At 35.7% G+C, this 9,584-nt stretch overlaps 1 long non-coding RNA gene across 1 annotated transcript; it reads right to left on the reverse strand.

The window, feature by feature from the left end:
* Positions 1-7,441: 7,441 nt before the first annotated feature.
* LOC122356420 lies at positions 7,442-9,305 on the reverse strand. Its single transcript, XR_006252323.1, has 4 exons — positions 9,196-9,305; positions 8,184-8,289; positions 7,925-8,083; positions 7,442-7,549 (listed from the first exon to the last, which is right to left on the reverse strand). It is a non-coding gene; the product is annotated as an uncharacterized LOC122356420 (long non-coding RNA).
* Between the last annotated feature and the right edge of the window lie 279 nt (positions 9,306-9,584).

A 9,584-nucleotide genomic window follows, 5' to 3' on the forward strand; every position in this document is an offset into this window, starting at 1 on the left:
ATTTTTATAGCATTTCATACACCATTTTGAAGACTGTGAGGAAGCATTTCTACAGTTATTAACTTCTAGTAAATCCATTTAAATCTTTTATTTGCATATTTATAATACTTTGTGCTTGTTTTCTTTGGCTTTAAATTGCATATATCTATTAATGCTACTGCATGAGCGTTGCTAATACAGTGGTTAAGGAAGTGATGGAAATTTTTTAAAGTATATTGTTATTCAAAAAAAGAACTGAGCTTCTCCAATGAGCTTCTAACTCAAATTGTTGCGAGTTATGAATCATTCAGTTCATTCATGAGTTCGACTCGGTGATTCAGCAATCCAGGTCACGAGTTTGAAGTTAACGGTTTATCAGTCTTTTGATCTCATTTGACTTCAGAAGCCAAAAGACGACTTTTTGTATATATATATAGACTAATTTCATGTTGTTGTTGTTTTATTTTTGAGCTTTATTGATGCTTTGAATCATCTCTGAAGGAAAAAGCAAGAAGCAGTCTTCTACAGCACAACAGCATATGTATTTGGATCGACATAATGATTTTCAGGTGAACCTTAGATGAATATCAAATCTATTTTTCATCAAAAACAGTTCAGCCTTTCAAACAAACTTTTTTAGTACTAGAGGGAAGCGCAAGATCCCATCTTCCCGAATAACCCATACTTCATTCATTTGATTATTCTCATTTAACTATACTGCTCTGTTTATTCCATCCTCTTATCCACTTAGGTAAGTGCATGCTGGATGCTGGATGGAGAGCCAATACAAGGTAAGTGCTTCACTCTGGGTTTGGTCGTCATTGTTCAGTTGGTCCTTTAGCTGCCTGTTATACAGGCCTATTGATAGATGGAGGAGTGAGGCTGCCATTCTTGACAGTTATTGATGATACAGTCGCTAACTGAGCTGCTCTCATTCGGAATGTACCACTGCAGAAAGAGCCATGAATGAACATTAGAGCCAGATCAAAGGAAATGCAGTTTTCCCCAATGGCACCATTAAACGAAGGCTTTTCTAATGCACCGTCCAAATTAATCTGCTATTTCTGCTCTGCATTTAAAACTGAGGATGGCAACCTTCATGCAACATCATCTCATGTGTCTATATTTTATGAGTTGAGCGCACTGCTGTTCAATATTGTAAATCGTGATTTTTAATTATGTCAACGAAGTTGTTACATATAGATAGATTTACTGAAATATTTAGTAATATATATATAAGACTTTGTGTTCAAATGTAATCAGGTGAACTAATTCTGTTTCCACTGCTCCATCACAAATTGTTCAGTGAAGCAACAAGCTAAATAAACCTATCAATAAATATTATGATAATTCAGACACTTTGTGTAGGTTTGCCATGAGCAAAATCAAATGGTGCTTCTGAGAATATTTCTGAACAAATTACACGAAAAGCACGGGGGCATTAGTTAAGCATTTCATTTATTTGTTTAAATTTCCATCTCAGGCAAGTGATGGAGTGTGTCGAAGTGGAAATACACAGCATAATTTATGCTTTTTTTTCCCGACAGTCAAATAAAATTGGCATAACGTGTTCCGTACAAGAGGTTTAATTTGCCACAAAACGTGTTATGCGGGTTCAACATGAGGAAAACTGGAATTGACATCTCCAAAATAAACAACTGTGATTTCATTAAAATCATTAGCTTAAGACAATTATCACATTCACATAATGCGTTTTTAATGCTGCAGTCAATACTTTTCACCTAATGCTGTAAACATTAGAATCTAAAAATAGGACTCAAAGAAGCAGCGCATCCAAAATCTATGTTTTGTCTTGTTTATTATGTTGCCCTTTAATGCTTCACAGGTTAAAATTGCTATCATACTCATTCTATAACACTGCTGAAACTTTAATTCACTTTTTTAAAACCGCACGGGAAAGCAATGCACTTCATTATCCAAACAAGAAGTCATCTGCCTCTTTGAAGTATTACGGTGGCAAAATGAAATGCAAAACATACATTTGCATTTGCACTTGTCGAGGCAACAATGTGATACCTTGCAAAGAGCTTGTAGAGTGACTAAATTTGGATTCCTTCAGCATAGACATTAGGAAAACATAAAACTGAAGAGCTTGTTTTCACCACTCTGTATCCTCTGGGAGAAGATGACAAACACAGCAGAAAACTAGCAGTCCTGTTTCGGAAAAATGTAGCATATTTATATAGTTTTTTTTTTGCTTATATTGTGAATCTAACAATGAAACCTCTTCAGCTTTTGCTGTTTGCAATTTAACACAGCCCTCAATTGCCTCAACGCTTTTTAAAACAGTTGCTATAATAGAAATTAATTTTTGTAATTTATCAAATGAAGCTATACTGCATACTTGGAATATAAGACATGTGCTTCACAGCTCCTTTTGCCTTCCAGTGAAGAAAGAACAATGAGGATGATCTTGTGTTTCACTGAACCAGTGTGATGGACCATCATCCTGGTCAGTTTAAGGGAGGAAACGTGGATGGAGTTGCTTTGAAATTCCGTGCACGTTGTGTGTAGGTGGAGGGGCCAAAAAACACATTATGCCAGTGTTGTGAAATTGTGCTGACTCCTATTCTAAGTGATGTTCATTTCTTCAACCCCTCTCTCCGACACAAAAGAATGGCTTTTGGCGAGATGATGTTTTCCTGAGACTAAGCAGCCCGGTGCCAAACAATAAGATGAATATGGCTGATAAACATACAATAAGTAAAAGCATTCACCTGTCAGTGTGTGTTTTTGTGTTAAGCCATTCAAATTGTGCTGAATGCGAAAGCGAAATGCAATCAGTTTGAATAATCTCGCTGTGTGGTACGCTATTCATCTCCATCAGCGCAGGGCAATAAAGCGTATTTTCCATTAACTCTAATTAGGTCTTGGTATTTTCCAGAGCTTATGCCATCTTTAGCCTGGCTAAAAGTGTTGTTGAGCTTTAGCGTGCACTGGATTCTGCATGCTCTCTATAGACGCTCAGATAAATGAGGTCAGTTATTCACACTGCATATCATCACAAAAGAGCATCATGTTCACACTGTAGTTGATTTTTAAATACAAAACTCTAGTGGCTGAGGCTGCCATCCAGAATTGATTCCAGAATCGGACTGCTTTTTTACATTGGAATGAATTCAAATTGAATAATTTATTTCATTTGAAGGTAAATAATTAACACACACACACACACATATATATTTTTTGCAAAGAATATAAAGAATATATGTTTTTTGTTATGCTTTTATTGTGTTAGTTGTACTCTTAACGTAATCAAAATAACACAATTGAAGTTTGATTAAAACTAAATGTAAAGTAAAAATATGTATGAATGTGGATCAAAACCTTTCATAAATGTTGTCTTAAAACCTAAAACAAAATGTGTTCTTGTCTTTGGGAATTTTCAATCCACTTCAAATGTTGACTATATATTATATTTGTCATGTTTTCATGGACAGTTTGGAGAAATCCCTGGAAAGGTCTTTATGACTGTATTGATTTTTTTTGCTTTTTATTTTTATAAACACAGAGTGATTCAAAAGCAGCATTTTTGCATGAAAACATGCACAGTAACAACTTGCAATATGAAGACAGAGAGCAGACTGGACTGCATGTTGTGTGCCAGGCATTAGTGTTTTCGTGGTCTTTTTGTCTTTTTTTTCAGTGGCTCCCAGATCCTGTTTAGTTAGCTTAGCATCTTTATACGGGGCCCCTGGGACACAGCGCCTCTGATTCGCTGCTTTCATGGCTCTGGGCTGACTTTAAGGACTCAGAGCAGGCTGCACGGCTGATTTAAAGAGCCTTGCCTTTAAAAAAAAGTGCTCTGCTCAGCCCTTCTTTCTGTGTGTGTTGTTGCCAGCATCTAGGGTTTTGATCACGTCTCACCATTATGGCAAAATATGACAGGTATATGGAGGCAAGCTTTCCAAGAGAATGCAGATTAGCATAGTGCATCACCTACAGAATCGTCTCTCAGTTTGAGAAGTAAACAGCGATTCTGCTCGCAGTACGCAAGATAATATCCTAAGCATATATTGAAGTTATTGATAGCAAACAGGCAGAGTTGGTAAACATGATACTTATTGCGAGTAAAAATATTGAGGTAGACGGTGTAATGATAGTCTGAACATGACAGATATGCTGTTTGGCAGTCCGAGAGAAACCTATGCATGACTGTTAGAGATAATCTACTGTGACACTGAGGGTCGTATGAACTATGTTCCAAGAAATATATCCAAAGTGAAATCCTAATTTTCTCTCAGCCTGGGATATTTTCCTCCTCAGAAATCCCTGTCATATTGATCTATTTGAAACTGCCGTGCTTGGTAATAGCAAAGATAATCTTACATAAAGCCAGGTTGCGTGTCCGCCCACTGCCTCTCGAGACGATTTACCACCGCCCGCTCACAATGAATAAATAAACAGAGAAAAGAGATAGAATCTCAGATTTCATTCTATGTGGGCCTTAATTGTGCAATAGAGGTGACAAGTATGGAAAAAAATAGTAGACTGAATTTTATTTTAATTGATGGGTCTGCAAGTGTAATGTGACATTTAGTCTAAACAGTTTGTGTTTGAGAGCTGTTGGTAATTTTTGGTTAACCAACATCAAAAGATTTATTTTTATTTTTTTACATTAAAGTAATTTTTGCAACCTCCATTTGTCAGGATAACAGCTCTGAGTCGTGCACTGGAGAAAAACATTTTTTTAACGATGTAGGCCATGTGATTTTTCCCACACAATTTTTGTGATTGTTTACCAACGGACAAATAGTTCTGACAGTAAACGTATATTTAATGTATCAGAATATCTAATTAAAATAAATAGATATATAGATGTTCATTTATATATTTCCATGTGCCTGAACCTTGTTTTAACAGGAACACATCAACCGAGGAAAGAGGACTGGGATTTCAAAGCAATTTCATGGGATATTTAATCTGTCTAAAGTTCTTGCTGAATACAGTCACCCTATTTCCAATTTGTCTTTTTAGATGAGGAATCAAATCTCAGACATCTATATACATCTCTAAATAGCCAATACTTATGTCATGTATGACTAAACCTGACATTTCTGTGCTATTAAGGGAAACTCTGCATAAAGAGACTGTGAGAAAGGTTTCAGTATCGACTTCGCTAGCATCCGTAAAAGCCTTGGCTTCTCTCCCTCTCAGTCTAAGTCTTTCTCTTTACCTCTGATCAATATTACCAAATTAACATTTCCAACCCCCATTTCAAAACCACAAACCCTCTAAATTAGTCATTAGAAACGCGTCTCAGAGGCAGCCCAATCTGTGAGTAAAACCTACACTCATTCAATAGTGGATAAAGCAATTTCACCCTAACATTCACCCCAGACACACACACACACACATAAGCAAATACGCTATACACACAAGTTTTTTTTTTTCATTATGCATTACAAAACAAAGCGCAAGTCCATCCTGATGAATTTGAGAGAAACTTGATCTGTAAATACAAAATAGTGTCAATAGGGGGTTAATACAATGTCTGTGTTAGTTACATTTTATAATGTAGTGGCTAATTTGTAGTTGCTCTATACATTTTATATTCTATGACCAAGGTAGACCAGAAGATGATCACCTTAGACAGCAAAATCCTACCAGCAAAGCTTACCATCTCAAACTATATTTTCCAGTATGTTACAGCCAGGTACACGTTTAAAAAAAAAGGAATTTTAACATGTTTTGATTATGCAGTATAATGGACAGTAAAACAAGATTCTACTTTTGCATAGGTAGCATGGGATTTCTGTTTCCAGCGTGTTGCATTAGTGTAATTGCTTCTTATATCCATTGATCTTTGAGAGCATTAGCTTGCCGATCATTTGAATTAGTCCACTGTTTCTCAAGCGTCTTATAAACATGATCAGCCAAATATCTCTTGGAGTTAACATCTAAAAGGTAAGATGTTTTAGGTGTGATTGTTCATTTGTCACGTGTAAGTCAATGTAAGGCTTTGGAGAGTCAACTGATAGCTGGCTAATGCACTGCAAGCTAAAAACCATGTGAAAGAGAGATTACGTAGATTTCTTATAATGAGGTTATTAATGCTTTGGTGTAAGTAAAGACAAGATAATTGTTGGAGAAATAGAAATGACCAGTTCTGTTTATATGATGGAGGATAGTAAAGGAAGGAAAAACGAAATCTCCAAGAAATACAACATACAGAGACACATGGTTTCTAATACCGATGTAAGATTTGTGAGTGTTATAATAACATTATTCTTTTTTTCTGCAGAAAAGTGCCACAAAATATTGGGCTTAAGCTTGCGATTTCAGATGGAGAGATTTTAAAGACAGAATGTTATCTACTTTATATTCAAATAAGCTACACCTCTGGGATGGTGAGCAGAATGAATAAGTTGTTTCAGAATGGAAACGCACACACAAAAAAAATGATGACAAAGTCAATCTGCTACCTGCAATTGCTCCACCAGCCTAAATGAAAAATGACCTTGACTGACAGATTTCAGTCCGTTGACTTCATCCGACATCCAAAAATGTATCTTCTATGAATGTTTCTGGCATTGGATCAAAATTGGCTACGAAAGATAAATGATATTGTTCACCTCATGTGAACAAACAAGTGTGTGTTCTTTTAATTGAGAACATGAAACATTTATCTTGTCAGCACCTACAGTGTTTCAACAGTTCTGCCCTTTAGTGTGGACTTTTACTGTCGCTAACAAGACAGGAAAAAAATAGCCGGTTCATAAATGAAAATGGAAAAAAATGGTCTGTCTAACTGGTCTTATGCACCTACACAAACACATATAGGCGCGTGCGTGTGTGTGTGTGTGTGTGTATATATATATATATATATATATATATATATATATATATATATATATATATATATACACACACACACACACGTTGTTGCCCTCATATTATGCCACTTCAATGGAAATTATGTAAAATTATTTGATTATACATGAAATAGGGCCCCAAATGTCTGTGTCCTTTCATCAAGAGGGCAGGATTCTGAGAGCACTTGCAACCTTGTTTCTGGGATTTAAGACTATCTGAGTTGCTTGAAGCAGATACTCAAGTGGTTATTACTGTGTCTGCATTATGTACTGAAAGGTCAATCCACACTAGATTCTCTGGCTGGGCTACTAGACATTTTCGTGACAAAGAACAAGCCGGTGTGGACATGCCACTAGAAAAAAAAAAAGCCCCTTTCCAGGGATTTCTCCAGCCTTTCTAGTGCATTTTGATTAGCTCTTGTCAGAAGGTAATCTCTAGCCTATAGTGCAGTTAAAAAGAAACCTTTATGGATGATGCTGTGGTTCATAATACATTGTCAAATTATATAAAAATGAGAATACGTTCTGCTGTTTGCAGAGGCAGTGTAATGAATCTTTAATGATGCTTTATGAAATGTATGGTTCAAAAGATCATCCAGTGCAGAGTAGTTACTAGCTATAACTTTGTTGCATTAAATGAAGATAAACTACCCCTAGATAAGAGGGCATTAACATACTTTTTAATCAGGTGAAGTGCTTTCATGTATTCAAGCTAAAGTATAGGCATTTGGCACCTGAAAAAAAAAAAAGAAAAGAAAAAGTGTTGCACATTTTCTAACAATAAAAATGTGTCTGTGCTATGATCTTAGTATCTATAATAGACTTAATTCTTCTACAAGATGCATAAATCATTTTAGAGACTAAAATGAAAAACTTTTGAAGTGCGTGACCTGTACAGCACTTGGCGCTCACAACGTTTTCTCAAAATGAGCCTGTCAAAGTTAGCGGCAAGAATTAGTTCTTGAGACTAATTCTAAATGAAAGTCTGCTGATTGACATGACAGCCTATTGATCTGTTTATACACGGCCATTTAACAATCCTGAACTCATCTGAGAACCTATTCACAGGTAATCAAAAACGCCATGTAGCTCCAACAATCAAAGCTCACCAAATTACTCGCTCCATTTTCTCGATCCACTGAGGCTGGTTACTGTTCTTTTGAGAGTTCTTACAAAAGAAATCTACGGTCGGAGTATCGATCACTGGAGGTGTGGTAAATGGAGGCTCTGACAAGATGGCTCTGAACACACCTCTTCATGTTGATGGCCTGCTCGGGGGAAAAGCGGCTTTCTATTAAACGGTACATGGAAAAACAAGAGGCTTGATGAAATCGTGTTTAGCATTAATAAAAGCTTGGCTGCACAGACCTTCATGAGAAATATGAGCTGGTAGATGAAAAGGCAATAGGTAAAGAGGCAGATTAAAATAAGACGCATGCCAAGTTTAGATTCTAGGTTGATGACATGGTGAGAGCTATTGAAAAAATACAGTAGTCATTAAACTGTTGGAACACATTTGCATGTGGTATATTACAGCAAAAATCTGCATTTAATGATGCATTCAAGGTCAAAAGGATTGTATTTACGAATTTACCATGGCAAGGAAACAATTGGATTACTAGTTGGTTGCGTGTGGAAAACACTCTTCACTTTGAGAATACATATAGACATATAAATGATGTTTTTTTTGCGCTGCACTCATTGTTCTCCATTCCACAGTGTAACAGTGTTAATTTACAGTTACATACAGTTACTCATCTAGGGACCAGTAGGTTTGATTCAGGGGCGTATATTAATGAACTTCTTATAGAGAAATAAAGATATATTTGGAAGAATATTTTCAGAAAAAAGGAAGTAGAAAAATTGACAGAATTCACAAGAGCAATTAAATATTGCATAATAAAAGAGAAATTCAATAACATCTAATTCAATGTACAATATTACGCGCTAATCTGAGTGCACCTGGTAACTACAGGTTTTAGAAAAAAAGTCAGACTATCAAATAACAAATAATATTTAAAAAAAAATAAAAATAAACCTCTCAATAAGTTTCAAAAAGCACTTTGTAGAGTCACATAAATTTCACTCAAAATACAAAAGGAAATAAAGATTCAATAGAAAAAAAGAATCAGTAAAATCGTTTGACTTTTACAATCCTTTCAGTTCAAAGATTCAGTTTGGTAAAATGATTCCTTCGATTCAGTTCAAATTATTCGGTCAAAATAGTTTTGGTTCAATAAGTCAATAAATCAAACTCGGTTCGATTGGATTTGAATCAAGAGTCGCTGGAAAGGTTTGGTATGAAATTAAAAGGAAGATAAGTAGCTCCGTCTCCACAAAAAAAAAAGTAAAAAAGAAAAGTAAAATTGAACTCTCCTACCCCGTTCTGAGGTTAAATTTACTCGGTCAAGTCTCTCGTGGGTTGGCTCGTCATCATGCAACTCGTTGAACTAAACGAGTTTCCAGCTCGGGAAAAACCAGACCAAAATCCAAAAAAAATAAACAACAAAAGATTAATTTTTATCCCCTTCTTCTGCTTTTCAGTTATTTCGCTGCTCGTCTCATGAATCTCACGGAGAGAAACTAAAATGGTGCCTACCTCTGGCAGCTAACGTGGTGGGGCGGGACTTCTGTTCCAATCTAACGCAATTGGATAATCAACACTATGTCAATCAATTTACTGACATACAATTAACACACATTTTATAGTTTTTTTTTTTAGTTTTTACACACTATTCAGTTATTTCTCATTAATAAATTTCTTAAACT

This window comes from Puntigrus tetrazona, chromosome 13, assembly GCF_018831695.1.
Source record: "Puntigrus tetrazona isolate hp1 chromosome 13, ASM1883169v1, whole genome shotgun sequence".
In the NCBI taxonomy this organism is placed as follows: domain Eukaryota; kingdom Metazoa; phylum Chordata; class Actinopteri; order Cypriniformes; family Cyprinidae; genus Puntigrus; species Puntigrus tetrazona.